We start from the raw sequence: 19,798 nt of genomic DNA, 5'->3' as shown, positions 1-19,798 counted from the left end.
CTTTCATGGCAGATATGGTTTCAACAATTTGAGTTTGATATTGAATGGGTACCAGGTATCTCCAATTATCTAGCTGATTCTTTAACCAGGGATATGAACAAAGCATTATTTACAATTCCAGGAAAAGATCCAGCAGATGATGATTTCAGCACATTCGTACATAGATTCAAGATTTTTGAAAGTCATCTTGGTCCTTTAGCAGAAGAGATAAAGAAAATTGTTGGGCTGAGATTGTGAAGAAATCAATGGATTCAAAAATGCAAGGCTTGGCATTCAAAGAATGTGGGCATAATACTAGGTTTGGATGTTGAATTGGTAAAGGTCTATCCTTTGCTCAATATGAAAGTAAAAATTTATTTTAAATACCTAGATGATATTTGGTCAAGCCAGTATACAGATGAAATGTTTTGGGTCCTAAAAGTCTTGAATTATTATCAGATGATAGGAGGGATAGATTTTTCACTTGGCATATTTACTGGAGCACAGATTCTGGATCTAGAAAAAATTCAAGTTCATGGTAATCTAGAAAGGTATATCTTGTCTCTGAGAATTCCAGACATATTTGATGAACTTGAGGCTTCATTTTTATATAGATTTGATGAAAACTATGCAGAAAATGATACATTTCCTCAATATGAGATATTTGAAAATTTTGCTGATTGGGAGATTAGAGAAGGTGTATGCTCAATTGATTCAACTGGGTTTGGAATTCAACAGTCTCACAGGTACCAGATAGAAGTTTGACTATGCTGCAGCTCGCCGGCAACCATTTGACTGGAAAAATCCCGAGGGAGTTGAATTTCGTCCCACATTTGCAACAACTTTACTTGTATGTCAACGACCTCACAAGTACTATTCCTTCTTCCATAGGAATTCCACAAGAATTGGGTCACCTCACCCGTTTGCCAGGACTTGCTCTTTCCAAAAATGATTTGTCAAGGTGCATTCCCACATTTGTTTCGAATATGTTTAATTTGGAACTTTTCAATTTAGGGGCAAATCAACTTATTGGAGGGATCCGAAAGTTTATTGGAAATCATTCTAATCTAGTAGAACTTTGGTTAAGTGTTAACCAGTTGAGTGGAAGTATTCCTATAGAGTTGGGTAAGTTATCTCATCTCAAATATTTATTACTAAATAACAATCAGCTTGATAGTGGCAATGCAACAAGCATGCCTTTTCTTATAGCTCTTACTAATTGTTCTCACTTAAATAGATTATGGTTGCACCACAATAACTTAAGTGGTGATTTGCCACATGCCATAGGCATACTCTCTACCAATTTGTCTATGTTATCATTATCAGAAAATAAAATACAAGGAAACATCCCTCCACATATAGGAAATTTTAGTGACCTAACCCTTTTAAATTTAAGTGAAAATCTTCTAAATGGTAATGTTCCATGATATGAAAACTTGAAAAAATAGAAAGATTGTATTTAAGTAGCAATAAATTAGAAGGAAACAACCCTGATGATTTTGAAAGCTTACACCACCTTGGTCTCTTGGAAATTAGTGGTAACAGTCTCTCTAGAAATATTCCAAATTCCCTTTCACACCTTAAACAACTAAGAAGACTCCATCTCCATCACAACAAGTTATCAGGGAGCATACCTTCCAAATTGTTAGATTGTATAAATTTGGAATTTCCTGAGCTATCTCATAATAGGCTCTCTGGAAGTATACCACATGAAATTGGGAAACTTTCTAATTGACAGTTCTATATGAATTTGTCCTGGAATTTATTAGAAGGTTCCTTTCCCATGGAGATTGGTAAAATTGCAGTAGCTCAAGCTATAGACATTTATGTCAAACAATTCACTGGGGCAATCCCTCCTACACTTGGAAGTTGCGGTGAACTACAATTATTGAACTTATCTTATAATACCTTCCAAGGGTCTATTCCAAATTCACTCGGAAATGTACAAAGTCTTGCAAACTTGTATCTCTCTTCCAACTCCTTATCAGGTGCAATACCAATGGCCACTCTCAAGAATTTGAAAATGCTTCAAATGTTGAATTTGTCTTTCAACAATTTCATTGGGGAAACTCTAGAAGGATGGTTATTTGCAAATAGAATAATTTTCATTTTCTTAATTGGAAATCCTAACCTTTGTGGACCACAAATTACCTGCATGTCAAACCTAAAGAGGTCATTTTTCATTTGTGAAAAGAGTGATACTTTAAGTGAGTGGAGCTACGGCTTTTATATTATGTTGCTTACTTTTGGGATTCCTTTTGAAAATGAATATGCCAATGCAAAACTTTGATTTCTCACAAGCCATTTTGCGAAAGTTAGAGCACAAAAGGATCTCATATCAAGAGCTTCACATAGCGACTAATGGATTTTCCAAGGCCAACTTGTCGGGAACAGGGAATTTTGGCTTAGTTTATAAAGGAATTTTGAGTGATGGCACACCTGTTGCTATGAAAGCTTTCCAATTGCTAAAAGAAAATGTTGAAAAGAGTTTTAGAGCTGAATGTAGCGTCTTGAAAAAGGTTCGACATCGAAATTTGGTCAAAATCATAACTTCATGTTGCAACATTGATTTCAAAGGATTGGTGTTCAAATTTATGTCTAATGGAAGCTTGGAGAAGCATTTGTATCCTAATACAAATGACAATAATGGTGAAGATGCATGTGAAATGGGACTAAAAACAAGATTGGACATTGCAATAGATGTGGCCGATGCCATTGAATATCTTCATCATGATTCTTTTGTGCAGGTAGTGCATTGTGATTTAAAACCCAATAATGTTATTATTAATGAAGACATGTCAGGGCATGTAATAGATTTTGGTATTGCAAGATTAATTGGCGAAACCTCTACTGAGTCACTTACTTCAACAATGTCTTTGAAAGGATCTATGGGCTATATTGCACCAGGTATGACATTTAGAATGTTAAATGTTTACTTGTTATTTCTAAATGTCTCATCAACATTTTTGTCTGGAACAATAGAGTAAAATATGATGAATGTTATCTGGAATGTAGAGTATGAAATCAACAAACCAATGTCTACCAAAGGAGATATTTACAGCTATGGCATTTTGTTATTGGAATTGCTTACCAAGAAATGACCAACTAATGATATGTTTTATGGATACCTAAACTTGCACAAGTGGGTAAATCTAGCCTTTCCAAGCATAGTTAAGGAGGTAATTGATCACAACCTTCTTAGGGAGGTGGATGGAGATGATTTTGAGGAAAATAATGTATTCAATTGCATTTTTTCTCTTATACGAGGTGGTTTGGTTTGTTCGAAAGATTCACCCAATGAAGACCAACTATGAGAGATGCAGTAATGGTATTAGAGAACCTCGGAAATTATTCGGGGGAAAATGTAGTTCCTTCTAGGAGATTATAACAAAGCATATCCAATTTGCTTAGCAATACAAATGCAACAAGGAGTGACACACATGCATCAAATGCTCATAGTTCTTCTTCATTTTAGTTTGTCAAAATTGCAATACGAGAAGATTTAGATATTGTCATTATTGATATCGTCATTATTCATATAATGACATTTTTTTTTTAACTTATAACTGTTGAAGTAAACTTCTATTAGTATTTATATCTATATGGCAGTGTTGTCAAAATAAAAATTATATGTTTTTGTGACACAATATTATGTGAATTGCAACTGTAAATTGGTTTATTTTATTAGCCATTCATAATATTAATATTTTTAATTCTCTAAAAATTAATTCCATTATTTATTTGTTTATATATGAAAGGATATAATTATAAAAAAATCATTTATAACTCATAAACACATTTTTTAGCGTAATGAATTGATTTTATGAATTATGTTGGAGTTAATTATACTTTTAATATTATTTTTAATTGTTGAGTAAACTTTTGTTAACGTTTACTATCTATTTGTGATTATTAATCTAAAACTTAAATGCTTTAATAACACTTTATTAACTAGATGAAATTCATCTATACCTTAATGTGATTTATTATTATCATTATCCATAATATCAATATTCATATCTACAAAATAAAATCCTCTCTCACAAAAAGCCATATGCAATTAATTGCATTATCTTTAGAGCTCAAATGAATGGATTAATATTTTAAATTCACCATAAGTAACTTGTCTACGTCATTAACAATAGTCCTCGATTAGAATGTAACGTTCTACAAAAGGTTTAAAATTGAAATCTGGTGAGAATCATAACTTCATGTTCCAACCTCCATTTTAAATATTAGTGTTCCGATCTATGTCTAGCATAATATTGGAGAAGCATTTGTAGAGATGACAACAATGATGAAGATGTATGTGAACTGACATTTAAAAAAAAATAGATATCGTCACAGATGTGGCCCATTCCATGGAATACTTTCATCCTGATTCTTTTGTTCAAGTAATGCATTGTTATTTAAAACCCAATAATGTTATTTTGGATGAAGACATGAAAATTAATTGATGCAAACCCTACTAACACATTTCAATGCTTACTTTGAAAATATCCATGGGATAAACTGTCCCAAATACAACATTTTAGAACATTAGTTTTATTTTTTTATCATCAACAATTTTTTACACATTAGTCAAATAAAATTTAATGAAGGTTAACTTCAATGCAGAGTATGGATTAAGTGAGATATTGTCTAGGAAATTAGATTTACATATCTATGACATTTTGTTATTGGAAACGCTTACCAGGAAGCAACCAAATAGTGACATGTTTTTTGGAGAAGTAAACTTGCACGAGTGATGCTACTGTTTCAAAACATAGTGAAGGAAGTATTTCACGTAAGTGTTTTTTGTGAGGTGGATGGAGATGAATTTGAAGAGAATAATGTATACAAATACCTTCTTTGCTATGAGTTTGTTTTCTTTCTCAAAAAAATCACCCAATGGATGAACAACTATGAAATATGTGGTAATGGTATTCAAGAACCTTAGAAATGATTTGGGAGGAAATGTAGTTGTACTAGGATATTGAGACAAAACATATCTAATTTCCTTAGCAATACAAATGCAACAAGGAGTAATACACGTGCATCAAATTCTCATAATTCTTCTACATTTTATTTTATGAAAATTACATTTCTGATGAGCAGTGAAATTATGAATTTTTGCTAAGAAATTACCCTGCTTTATTTTGATCAAACCATCCATTTTCCACCTTAAATTATCATAAAGCCTTGTATATGCATATAGAGGAACTCAAGGTATGATTGATATTAATATTTATCTTATTATCATTTTTAGACTAGTATAAAGGATGTTTTAAGTGTTGCTTTAATATATTAGGTATGTATGGAATCAAAGGGGTGCTAACTTAAGTGATCGCATACATAGAACCATAAATTATTACTAGGTACCATGTTTTGAATCAAGGGACCAACAATGCAATAATAACTTAGCTAAGAAATAGGTGGTATGATGTTAGTATTGGGAGAACTCACAGATCTTCCAGATGGAGAGGAGAAATGCCAGATTTAGCATATGGCGAGAAGCATAGTACACAATGCCGTAACCACTTGCATACCATTGTGGGAGATGCTACATTTAATTTTATTTTTAGTTGAATCATTATGGATAGATTCAATATGACCTCTAGTTGGATGCTATGTTGTCTAATTATCACATGGATCGTTATGCAGCCAACTGAAGCACACATGAGATTCCTTGGCACATAACAGTCTTTATGTGGTTGAGGATGAAGTAGTTATTTTCGATTGGAGTAAATTTTTAAGTTGCCTCTTTATTTAGGCACCATATTTTACATGTGACAAAATTGTATCAGCAAAGTTAGTTACCATTCCTAGATTACGAATGGTCTCTTCAACCATTGTCGAGATGTATATTCCCCTTTTTCTTATATAAATGTGTACTCTCAAGATATGTATAATAGATAGTATACAATGTGCACATGCTCTATAATTTTGGTGCCTTTAATATAAAAGCTTCCTTCCCATGGACGTTGACATGACCTCCAATTTTGGTGCCTTTATTATGTTGACTTGACCTCCAATGTTCTATTATGGAGATGGGGTATAATTTTTTTTACCATTTTTGAACTCCCCAACAACAAAAATAGACAATACCATTGCATTCATCTCATTGAAACCTTTCCAATGATATAAATTTTATCTCGATCTGACTTACAGATCAAAAGATATGACCATTTTAAGATAGTCCATTAAAGCCTTACCATGTCAGCAGTGGTCCACGCATGTCACCCATGTAGCACATTATGCGGTGCCTACATGGAAACACATCCACCATGGAATATTCATGCGGAAAAGTCTCTCTTCACATATAGTCATTAGTCGAACCGTTAAGAGAAACGTTATGTAATTTTCATCTGGAGCCCCGACCTCTAACCTAGAAAACTCTCAACCAACAACTCTACCTGACTAAGATAATGGGGCCGACTTGCTTCTAACCGACTTTCTCCTGACCCCAATTACCCCAACCCCAACCTAGCCTGCCCCAAGCCTAACCTAGCCTAACCCTGACCTATAGTCATCTCACCGATTCTCGGACCATCGAAACGAAGACTCTATATGTCTTCCTTTCTTCTGGCATGGGGCCTTCATAGTGATTCTCAACCTATTCTATGGTCATTTACATGAAAAAAAATTGGTGTTTCTTTTTGCATTTATGTGGATGGAACCACTCAAGATTCAACTATGTGCCAAGATATGAAACTTGTGACTTCATATATATATTTTGAAATCCATTATTGTGAAATTCATGGCTCAATGCTTCCATGCTATTAAAAAAATATGTTTGAGGCACATGAATAATCTACCCCTAGTGCCACTAGGACAACAATAAATCTTGGGCCAATAACATGCCTAGAAAACACACAAAACTATGCATCTAAGTGCACTTCAAAAAATCACAAGGAACTTAACTATAACCCAATCACAACATAAATATGCATTCCTTTCAAATCACCAAAGCTCACATACATAGAGCATATGATGGAATTTAGAAGCATTTCATTCCAGAAAATTGTGTGCATCAACATAATGAAATAAGCACAGAGATTCACCTATCTCTTATACTTAGGAAATATACTTATCTCTTGACATAGAACCAATGGAATAAAACTAGTCAACTACAACCAATCAACATAGCGTGATCTGGCAACATCAGTGAAAGACAACCCACACCAATCAACTTACCTTAACTAGGTAAAACCCATTAAAATGACTCAAACTAGTCGACTCACCTCTATTGGACTGAATCAGTCAAATCAAATTACCCCAATATGAACACAGGAATAATTCCACTAAAATGAAGGTATTCGAAACATATTTAATACATTTTTCATTCTAGATTCATATCCCTAATCATTAATCTAGTCAATTAACAAGCCTGTGTTGACATATAGTCATAACACATGAAACATAAGTAAATGAGGATACATCAATCCTGCAGGAATGAACCAACCCTCATCCATAGCACATAACTTTAGCATAGTACAAGAATTCACACTCTTCATCACATCATAATCATTAAATGAGCATATTGAACTAGTATCATTACAGGCATTAAATCCACACATTAAACATATGCATAGTAGTAAAAATGCAATAGCTTGAGTAAATAGATACCTTATATTATGAGTTAGGTGACTGAGTCTGGGCTTTCAAATCTCCACCCATACTCAAATTGGACTTCATTGTGGCCCTTTCTTGTAGTTAGTCATCCCCGAGCTAGATTCCAGAGCCTAAGGAGGTTTGTTCAAGGGATAGAACCAATGCTACTAGTTGAAATAGGAACTCTAGAGGACCAACCACCTCCACCTTCCAGTTGAATTATTGTAGTCAACCTTTCAAAGGGAATCCATAGTTCTACCACCTCCACCCTTCATTTGCTCCATGAAACGAATAGCTCTTCAAAACTTATGCTGTAATAGAGAATCTAGAGGCCTCCAACCTCCACCGACCATACAAACAAGGGAATCCATAGGTCCTCCACCTCCAACATCAATGATATTAGGGAATCCATAGACGTATGTCTCCACCCTCAATTATATGAGGGAACATACACACTTATATATCCACCCTAAATTATATGAGGGAATCTAAAGACTTATGTATCCACCATCAATTACATGAGGGAATCTAGAGACTTATGTCTCTGACATCAATTATACAAGGGAATCTAGAGGCTCCAATACCTCCACCATTAGTGATAGAAGCACAACGATTCCACCCAATAATGGGAGTCCAAATCTAACTATAAAAAACAAGAAATAATCAAAGGAACTTGTTGTGGCTACTATAACCCCTCGCCCCAAACATTTTATCCAATATACTTAAATTATGTGTCCCCCTTTGCTTTTGAAGGTTTCAATAGGTATTATTATGTCTTGAGTTGGTTAAATCCTAGATGAGCTAGCTATCATTGAGGGCTATGGTTTCTCATGTTTTCACAAGGCACATTTCCTATGCTCACCTTTGCTTCATTTTGATTTTGATTCTTCTCAATATATTAGGGTTTGTAGAATTGTTGCTTCATGCATGCACCTTGAAGTTTTATACTATCATGTTATGTATTGCAATATTCAAGTATGGATTTCGTATTGTACAAATGAAGATTCTAGCCATTTTTTCTTTGATCCTCATCCCCTAATTTGTATCTCCAAATTTGAATTCCAATGAGAATTTCATGGTAGTTTGCACTCATGGTAATGGAATCGTCATGGTAGGAATTGAATTTCATATAATTACTTTATAAAATACATTGGAGACATCTTTATCACCTGCATTTGCAAAACCATTAAAAGGTCTCCCTCAAAGATTTTATGTAACCCATTTTATTGAAATGGCTTGGTTAACTAGCTTTTGCTTGTAATCTTTTCATCTATTGTACATTCAAAGCTTCAACATTCAGTATTTGTAAAATATCATCTTATGTATGGAAAGGCTTATAATTTTAACTAATTGAGATTATGTTTGAGTACGAAAATGATTCCTCTTTAGAGTTCATTTATGAAAGAGATGTTTTACTCTTAATTAGTACAAACAACCAAAGAAGGAGTTATCAATTGAATTCAACACTCATGGAACATCCTCTGAATTTTCCTATGTTCATATTGGCACATTATATTGCATGCATTGGTAGCTACTCCATATTCTTGATGGTTTGGAATAGAACAAAATCTCTCATTGTGACTACAAACTACTTGTTGGACATGCCCTCCATATGTTATGCTACATGCCAATAACATAGAGTATGGATTCTACAGAATGAAGATATATTTGAACATAATGAATGTTGTTGTAAAATGTAGATCCTCACTAGAATGACTATTCAAAGTAAATTTTGTAGCAAAATATAAGTTAAATCCTACATATATACAACTATTTTTTACTCTTGAAGGGATGTTCTAGTATAGTCAACAAAAGTGATAAATCTATTAAAAATCTAACACATAAATTGGTGTCGCTTCATGAAAACAAGCATCATCAAATATCTCATGGCAGAGGAGTGCCATATGGGTTGATCAAGGAAATTTTAAAAACATTTGGTTTGAATCTAGCTAGATTTAAAACATGTGTTTCAAAGGAAAAATATAATCTTGATACACATCATCATGTTTCATTTATTCATGGTGGTAGAAAGTCAAAATTAAATCTGATAGTGTCATTGCTAAAATTGCAAATAATATTAAGGAGATTCATAATCATATGCTAAAATTAGTTGAATAAAGTGGGAATGATTGTCCAATATACTTCTTGTTGTGTTTTCCATGGCACTGGAATCTAGATTAGGGTCTTAGAATCTCTGACACTACAAATCGAAATAGCACAATAAACTATTGTTGGTCAATAATTGTCATTGATGTCAATATGAGCACTATTGAAGGTCGTGACATGGATTATTGTTGAAGATCACACTTGGAGCCCTAATGAAGATTCCCTAACCCTTATCCTAATTCAAATTTCCTTATGCATAAAGAACCCTAAAAGCCCCAAGATTTGTACTATAAATTTATGAACAGTCATAAAGGAAATTTTTTTTTAACATATTGAAGGCATCATGTTACAATGAATCCTCTATGACCTTGTAGAGGACTCTTCCTCTTTCCAATGGGACCTCACTCAACCTCTAATTCCCTGTAGTCTAAGAGAAATCGATTTTTTAAGATAATATATCTTATTCTCTACCCTATCTGACCTAAGCTCAGTTATCCTAGGCGGCCTCCCTCCAAAAGACATGTCCCTTCATTCAAATCGAAAATATGTATAAATATAAGTGTAATACTTCATTTTTCATCCATCATTCAGTGAAAATTAATTCAGAGGATAAGACAAGAAGATAAGTTCATGACCCGTTAACTATAGGAGGCCAAAAATACAGTGTTTAAGGTCAAAACTAAAGAGTGGGTAACCTGTGAAGACCTCGGCCTAGAAAGATTGAATACCTCCTTAGACTTGTTGGGTCAAGCCTCCTTATTTCAGATTAATTGATTGCAGTGCCTTAGATCTAGGTTCGAGAAACATAACCTTCGGTGTATTCTTTTGTGGTGATAACTTTGAACTGAAGCCTGGATAGACCTATGACAACTCCCTATTGGACAACTTGGATTAGCTGATAGTTTGGATTGTTGATAGTAGAGGATACCTAAAGCTTAAACATGTGGAGGACATTTAAACTTGGATAGATAGGTTCCTATCTCAGTCATAAACCTCGGACCTGAGTATACCTACAACAAATCTAAGATTTCTATTTCAAATTGAAGCCCAGAAATTTGGACCAGGATTGTAGGCTTGGATCTCATTAGAATTAAAGGATATGTTTGTTCTTGATGCAGGAGAATCCAATACCCTTAGACAAAGGGAGGAATCTGAAGTGGAGTGAAGAGGAGCGTGTGGACCAGGGGAGAAAAACAGGGAAAAATCTGCTTTAAAATAGATTTAAAGTGGAAAAGATGGATAAGTCTCGAAGACTTATAATGTAATCTGCCATGTGTCATGAGCATGCATGTACCGAGAGCCTTAGTGCTTTTGTAATAGGAAAGCATGGAGAATCTGATCGGATCCTTGAAGTAATCCGATCCAACACTTCTTATATATAGATATGTCTGTTGAACCTGCGTGTTCAAGGAGGAGGAGATAGACCGAGTAATATAAAATAGAAATTGTGAAATCTGAGATAGGTGCGATGTAGTCGAAAGGAGGCTTTGTTCGAAGGCTGAAATGCCTTCGCTATAACTGTGTTGTATATATTATAATAAATGTGTGTTGTGTTTACAGCGTGTCCGTGTATATGTGTCTTTTCAACTCTGTCTTGTATATATGCGTGAATGGTTTTAAATCTGGATTGCATGCAGGTTTGATCGAACATCGATCACTGGTGGATCGATGACGATCCAAAAATTAATGGATTGTTGTTATATATGCGTGTTCATGCATAAATGGAATGATGGCGTGCTTAACCAAAATGTTTCCAGACTGTCGCAGAACTATATTTAACACAGAAATCCTTCATCGGTGAGTGAAATTAGATTAAGGAAGAAACAGGAAAGAGGCACAGCGATCGTTGGATTTTATAGATCAACGGTCCAGATCCTTCCAATCGCATCGACGAAATTTCTTTGGCGAAATTGGAAATATCATTGAAATGTTGCGATTACACCACAACTGTCGGATCGAGGGTCCAGATCGGCGGCCCAGATGCGATCGGAGATCGCATATCAGAGAGGTCAAGAGCCGATAGACAGAAGACAGTCGATGTGCCAATATGCGATTTAGCGCTGACTGTCCGATCTGAAGGAATAATGGATGGCAGAGATCTAATCGGCAATCGTCATATCGGGGCGTCGGAGGCTAGAGTCGCCGACAAGCGATGGAGATAATCGGCGATCGGAAGTGATCACAATCAGAAGGTCGGAAATCAGAGGTGCCAATGAGCGATATTGCAATATCGTCGATAGAGATGATTGGCGGTTGGAGCTTGGGTGGATCGGAGTTCTGAAGAGTGGCGCTTAAAGTGACGGACCCGCCGATAGTTATTAAAGCGGATGCATATAGTTTGAAATCTAGAAAGTGTTCCGGAGTGGGGTTTTCATAGTCTTCCTGTATAATCTGTGACCCGAAAGGTTAAGGCTTGTAGGCCAATAGGCTATGCTCCTAATTGACGGAGAAAGCACTGATAGTTGAATGCAAGTCTACGGTTAAAGGCTTAAAGCCTAAAGCGCTTCCGACAAGGCTTTGTGGGCCATAACCCACAGGCCTCAGGATCGATTTTTAAGGGAATTGGGATTTTGATTAACCCCCAAAATCTCAACCCCATCATTTGGTATCAGAGCAGGGAAAGTTTCCTACGAGGAGAAGGATTCCATAGAGGAAGAAGATTCTGCGGAAGGAGGTACAGTGGTGCTAAAGCTGGAGAGTTTATGGTCTTACTGTCGTGCAGATGGCAGTAGTGGAAGGTGAGAAGATTGCAGCAACCTAGAGCAAGGTGTGCTCAATTGGTTCCAAAGAAGAGAACCTGAAGGATGCCAAAAGACTGAGTGAGGAGAGCTTGGTGAGGTATCATGTAGCAGGAGGAGACTGTTACGGCAGAGGTTGGTTGCAGCTCACAAAGATCATGAAGGCAGTTCTACTGAAGAAATGCAGTGGGTAGAATTGCTAAGGACAAGGAGAAGCATATGACCAGGAGGTCATAAATTTTTGTGCCTCGGGAGTCTGATGCAGGAGCATCTAGCACCCTTCGACAAAGGGAGGAATCCAAAGCGGAGCAAGGAGGACGTGGACCAGCGGAGCTGAATGAAGGGAGAAAAACAGGGAAAATCTGCTTTAAAATAGATTTAAAGGATGGATGGATAAGTCTCGAAGAGTTACCAATGTAATCTGCCATGTGTTGTATGCATGCATGTAATGAGAGCTTTAAGGGCTTTTTGTAGAGGGTTGATCGGATCCTTCATAGTGATCCGATCCAATGTTGTTCTTATATATATGAACCTGCGCGTTCAAAGAGAAAAAAGAGAGAAAAAGAGAATAGATAGAAGAGTGTGAGAACCGTGTGTTCACAATGTAGTCAAGTGGGAACTTGTCTCTAAGGCTGAAATGCCTTAGCCTCCAATCGTTCTGTATATAATAATACCTACATGTGTTAAGTGTTGAATTTGTGCCCTCATGTGTCTTTGGATTTCCTGTGTATCTGTGTATTTGTTCTCTCTCCTATTCTCTTATGTATATACGCGCTGATGGTTTAAATCCAAATTGTAATTGCATGTTGTTCGACCATTGACCACCGTAGGGTCGATGGTGTTCCAGAAATATATATTATGACTGTTATATGTGTTAACAGAGTGTGAACGCAGGTGTGGGCAGAATAATTGGCTTTAAAGCCCAAATCCCATCGAAATGGCGAGAACATATGGGGACCATTGGATTTGAAATATCAACGGTCTAGATCAACCTTTATCGCATCGGTGGAACCTCATCACATCGGCATAATCTTTATCGCATCGGCGATAACTCTTGTAAGTTATCGGAACTGGCCAACGAGAAATAGCAATGTGATATTGCGACGGATCATGAACCGTCGGATCGAAAATCTCTATCGACGGTGCAGATGTGATCAGCGATCGCATATCGGTGAGGACTGGCAGACAGTGCGATGGAGGTGCCAATGGTGATATCGCTGACAAGGCCAATCGGCGATTGGAGTTCGGGTTGATCGGAGGTGGTGGCAATCGGCGATCGGGCCGATCAGAGGATTGGGCAATCATAGGTGTGATGAGCGATAGCGACTTCGTCGATAAACTCATCGGTGATCGGGCAGTCGGGCTATCAGAGGTCGGAGGTCAGAGTGGAGAAATAATAGTGTGGACCCGCCAATATTAATAGGGGTATGCATATAAAATTTGGAACCCGTAATAGTGGACCGGAGCATATTTTTCATAGCTTTTCTCGTGTATTAGTATTGTGTGTCCGCAGGGTTTTAAAGCTCAACACCGATAGTTAAAGCCTGCCGATAGTGATATATGTGGTGGCTCCGATTCTAAAGTAAGTCCACGGTTAAAGGCTTAAAGCCTAAAGAGACGCTTCCGATAGGCTTTGTGGGCCATAACCCACAGGCCTCAGGATCGATTTTTTGGGAATTGGGATGTCACACTCTTCTATCTATTCTCTTTTTCTCTCTTTTTTCTCTTTGAACACACAGGTTCATATATATATAAGAACAACATTGGATTGGATCACTATGAAGGATCCGATCAACCCTCTACAAAAAGCCCTTAAAGTTCTCATTACATGCATGCATACAACACATGGTAGATTACATTAGTAAGTCTTTGAGACTTATCCGTCCATCCTTTAAATCTGTTTTAAAGCAGATTTTCCCCGTTTTTCTCCCTTTATTCAGCTCCGTTGGTCCACGTCCTCCTTGCTCTGCTTTGGATTCCTCCCTTTGTCGAAGGGTATTGGATGCTCCTGCATCAGTTCTAAGGGTTTAGAACCTTTGTAAAGAAGGAGTAGACATCCTGTAGCTTGATGTTTTTGGTGAAGTATTTATACCTTCAGACCTATGACAAGGAGTTCACTTGTGACAGTTGTTTATAAATCTCACATCAATAGTCACCTATCATTTATACTTAAAACATATGGACAGTAACGAACCCATGAAGAATTGAAGGTTGGAATAGTGATAAGTTTGGAGGCATGAACTAATAAATAATTTATGATTCTAAACAGTAAAGAGAAAAGTCTTGGATAGTTAAGCACTAGGAGTCTTGGACAGTCTTTGAAGCACATTTGGACAGTGAATCATTAAGAGTCCTGAAAGCATACTTGGAGAGTGAAGCATTAGCAATTTTAAAATCTTTGACAAGTGAAGCATTGGATAGTCAAGAGTCTTCAGTGAACAAATTGGAAGTCCGTAACAAACTTGTGGAGCAATTAATGTAAGTTAATTATTCATTTTATTAAAAACGTTAAAGGGTTGGTGCCCTAGGGGTTGTAGCCTCTAAAAATAAGGTTGGAGCCTTGAGAAGGATAGGGTTAGAACCTATTGATGGTGTTGGACCTGCCAACATGTCAAGGGATCTCCCTGTTAAGAAGTCCTAATTAGACCTCAGATCGTTTGATGTAGGAGTCCCAGCAGTGGGTTGTATGGTAATGCCTTGACCGTGGTTTCGCATAGAGGCAAGTAAAATATCCTCGTTCGTAGCAAGGGTGTGACAGCTGCAGTGAGTCAAGGAAGTTCCATGAAAGGTTCTAACACACGGAGGGTGAGGTGAGTGTGCCCCTTGGAAACCTGTAATAGTACTTAGATTGGAAGGGAAGACATGAGGGAAGATACGTGACTAGCTGGAAAGAAAGTTAGTGAGAAATCCAAAGTGATGGTTAAAACAACAACACGCCTACAACAAGATTCATACAATTGCATACAAAATAGTTCATATACAAATGCGTAAATTAAATAACACACATTGCTACAACAGCTAGAATAGTCTAACTACAATAACAACATATGCATGAAAACGTGATGGCTCTGTAATATTAAGAAGTGTAAGTTCAATACATCCATGTCCAACCACTAGTTCTGATAGCAAAATGTTATAGCCACAACCGCATGCTCCTCCAAAGAGATATACTAGCTCTACGCAATGGAGAAGCCAATGCGTGTTACAATACTGCCCAAGCTTTCTCTAAGATAGTCCTATCGAAGCTTGGCTGGCCAAAAGCATATACAATGAGTTATGAGGTACTATTTATAGCAAAGGGTGGGGTGACCCTTGACATTCCCCTTTGAGACTATTCATCTACCCTCATGACTCTTCAACTACTCTATGATTGTTACATTCAACTATCGACACTTGAACTTCCACTTGACAAGATGTTACATTATAATGCACATGTGCCCATGTGAGACAAAATGGCTTGAGCAAGACATGCAAGACATCACTGACACTCGAACCATTGTGGTGAGACCAACTCTTTGACATTCTTGTGATGGTCGAAGGTGATGAGCTGATGCCAAGCTTAGTTGTCCATGATGGTGTCTGTGCTCAATGGTGACATCTTGCTGAAGCGAACTATTGCCTTCAATGCATCAGGGTGCACTGATATGGATCCTCTGTCCAAATCGTTTGATAGCATGCGCATGGATGTCTTGGTGCAACCAGACTGACAAAATATTGATGAATAGTGTCTACGCTGCTCTCCAAGCATGTGTTGGTGGCTGTGCACATCAACTTGTCGAGGTACATTTTCAGCTCCTATTGGACTTTTTTCTTGTCTTCACCTCAATGCGTGCACACAATGACATGCATGCTGCTGCATTCCCTTGCATACGATCAATAACACTGCTCACTTTGTATAATCCGTGCTAGATGCTGGGATGGATCTATAACTTTTACAGGCACCGTTTCATCTGTGAGTGCATGTTGCACCCCTTGCTGTACATGTTCCTACTGCAACTCATTCTCTTGTCAATGTAGCTTTTGTTCTTCCTTGAGTTGCAGCTTCAGCACATGCAACTCCTTCTCTGTTCTGTTCTATGCCTTCACGTGATCTTCTTGTCGCGTCGTCACCTCATATCTTGAGTCTCCAAAATTTCTTTCATCACAAGTGGATCTTCTTGAGCTTGCAACTTTGTTTCGCCTCTGTGTTGTCAACAAAATTCCTCTTGCGTTCGTTGTATCTGGTATGCTGCCTTCAGCTGTTGTTGATGGTGTTGCTTGTTGTGATGTTTTTGCCATCATATCTTGATGTCCTTGTCTACAAACAATTTGATGTCTTCGTGGGTAGGAAAGTTCATAGACACTTGATTGAATACATCCCCAAGTGTGCTTTGAATGGTGTCTTAACCTCTGCTCTCCTGGAAACCATTGTACCTATGCTGCTGAGAGGAAAATGAACACCTGTGATACCTGGAGATATGGAAACACTCATGGCAAGCAATTTGTTAGTCAAAAACCAAAACAAACTTGAGAACTGACTTGCAACATACCTATGTGACTGATCATGAATGTTCCACAATTTCTGTCGGGAGGTCGGGAGACTGACTGCCAAAACTGCGCAAGGCACAGTTCGGGATGTAAGTAGGCTGACTGACTACTGGAACTACACAATGTGCATTCTGGCCTGGCCTACTGAGGACTCAAACTATGCAATGCACAATTTTAGTTAGTAGTTACATGTAACCAGCAAACTGCATTACATAGTTTCTGGGGCCAACATGACATTCCCTCCAATAATTGCACAATGCATGCCTGGAGGTCAGTGCCTGGCTATACTGGCTCAATTTCTGGAGGGAGGGGAGAGCCTTCGCTTTCAGAAATGCACAATGCTAGCTGGGCAAGGCACGGTCTGAGCCAAGGCAACCCAGTTTGGCCGACAGGCGATTGAAAACATTAGAAGTGTGAATGCATGATGAGATGACTGTAAACAAGAGTGAATGATCATTCATTCAAACAACAAGCGCAAGAGTCAGAAAACGAGAAAGCATGCATGTCTGTGAAGTGAGTCACCACAACGATGACTGTCCATACAAAACAGTGTCATGCATGAAATAACAGTGAGATGCGAATGAAAAATGAAATGGTGCTTCTACAAGCTAACATACATCAAAACAAGAGCAAGAAGTCATTGAAATCAAGCAGACAACAATCACACAAATACAAACACAAAAAGCGATAGAAATTCAACACAAGACATGGAAGGAGGGCTTACCCCAAAATAACTAAGTTGAATGTGCGGATGAATCCTATATGCAATGTGGGATGTCAGAGCTACAAGGTTGATGTGAGGAATGATCTCTGCAGTTTCTGGTTCATGAGTTTTGATAAAATCGAAGATGTGACGCGCATGCCACAAATCTAGGAAGAGCGACACTTGGTGGGAGGTTTCTGAAATGATCCTTGCATGCAACCTCCAGCTGCTAAAAGTAGATCCCTGAATCAAGGGAGCCTTTGTATGCTACCTTGGGAGAAGCATCCCATGCATGCCAATCAATTTGTCAACTCTATTGCACATGCAAGGGTCTGCTCAGCTGGGAGGAAAAAATTTGCATTTCTGGGAGGGAGCTAGGTTGGCTTCCAAGAGGGATTGCACAATTTCTGGGCAGAGGAGCTGACTATTTCCCAAAATGCACAATTTATGGGCTGAGTAGTCCTTCTGGGAGCAATTGCGCAATTTTTCCAGTGAATAGTGACAGGAAGATTTGTGTAATTCTGGAGCCCAGCAGGCTGCCAGAAAGAATTGCGCAATTTTTGGAGGCAAGGCTAGTTCCCCTCTAGAATTGCACAATTTCTTAAGGAATATGCTCAACCTACAATTGGAATAAGTCCAGACAAACAACCTATGAGGGGCATGCAACAAGCTATGATGCACAGACTATCATTTTGCAAGGAAAACATTGAAGCTTATGTACTTCACAAGGCAAGACATGCTGTTGTGAAAGGTTGGTTGAGAGGCTCCAAAATGAAGCTAAGGAAAAATTTTGGAGGGTGGTTATATCTGCTACATCACTTGGTGACACACTAGTAGAACTCCAGCTCTCTAAATGGACCTTGTCCATGAAAAGCAAGTCTAACACCTCAAGAAGTATTGTTTAGTTCTCAATTTGTCTTGGTTTTCACACTTGCTTGATTATAACATGTAGTGTCTTCCAAGCTCTTGGTCGATTGACACACATTCCAAGCAAAGTCAACACATTTTTTTCGATTGGGGTTGAGGGGTATATTGGTGCACAAGCAGTATAGTCATCAGAGTCTTAGTTTCATCTTTGGTGTTGCTCCACTGTAAGCAAGCCTAGACAGTACCCCAGTGGAGTCACGCAGGAACACAAGCATTGCTCTGCTGCCAAAGAACCTGGTCAGTACCCCGACGGAGTTACTTGCATCACCTCTCTGCATAGAAAACCTTTCTCTTCTTTCGCCTTATTCATTTTTTATTTTTTTCATTTTTCATAACTGTGCATAACACTTATTCATTTTAGAGGCGGAAGAGGGTTCCCTACTTATTGAGAGAATAAGAGGTTGTTCCTTTAGAGAAGTAGTTTATTATATACCTATGACATTCTTGTTAAGGTTTTCCCCCTCACCTTACTCTACTTTACTGAGCTGACAAAGGTTAACCCAAAAATGACCGACTAGAGTAGGTGACACTAGCTAGTGCACAAGTGTTGTGTTTTCACCAAGGTTCACTTCGAATATTATATATTTTCCATCGATGTATCATGGAATAAAAGTAACAAGTTCTTCATACAGAGGCAGGATGACAGATAACCAAGTAGTGATAGTTGCACAAGGCCCTCTTGTACTTTACCCATCTTGTTTCAAGAGTCAGACATGGTTTCATGCGAAACTAACCTACAAACAAAAACAAGCAAACAAACAACAAAGCAAAGCAGAAGCAGAAGTAAATGTGAAAGCAAAGTGAGTAAGAAAACAAGCAATAAAACAAACAAAGCAAGTAAGGAAACAAGCATGCAAGCAAACAGAGTGAAAGCAAACACTACTCCTACTCCTAAGCTAATGGTACATGGGCTTGATCACGTGAAGTGATATTTCCAATGCAACCATTGGTGCATTGGTTGACCCGTGTTGGTGAAGGCTTCGTCCGCGAGAAACCCAGTTGTGCGAACCAACAAGAAAGAAAGATATAACAATGAATACAAATGCACTTCATGTTTAAAAGTGTCCACCAGACATAAGTGAGTGAAAGTACATGACATGTGGTCTGTGGACTTATCACGATGTTGTGCGACACTGCGTGTAGATGTGAAGCATACGCACACTCTTGATTGCGACATGCAAGAAAAGAAAGCAAAAAAGACAACTTGCATCATGCACATGTGCTT

The 19,798-nt window shown here is 37.7% G+C and overlaps 1 pseudogene; it reads left to right on the top strand.

Moving 5' to 3' along the window:
* The first annotated feature begins 2,243 nt into the window (after positions 1 to 2,243).
* On the top strand, positions 2,244 to 2,966 carry LOC149209766 (putative LRR receptor-like serine/threonine-protein kinase At3g47570 pseudogene; annotated as a pseudogene).
* Positions 2,967 to 19,798: the final 16,832 nt, after the last annotated feature.

Source organism: Pinus tabuliformis, chromosome 1_2 (genome assembly GCF_031772625.1).
Source record: "Pinus tabuliformis cultivar Carrire ecotype Pingquan chromosome 1_2, CPIR1, whole genome shotgun sequence".
NCBI classification, from domain to species: Eukaryota; Viridiplantae; Streptophyta; class Pinopsida; order Pinales; family Pinaceae; genus Pinus; species Pinus tabuliformis.
Note: the sequence above shows the minus strand (reverse complement) of the source record. Positions and strands in the feature narration are given on the sequence as shown.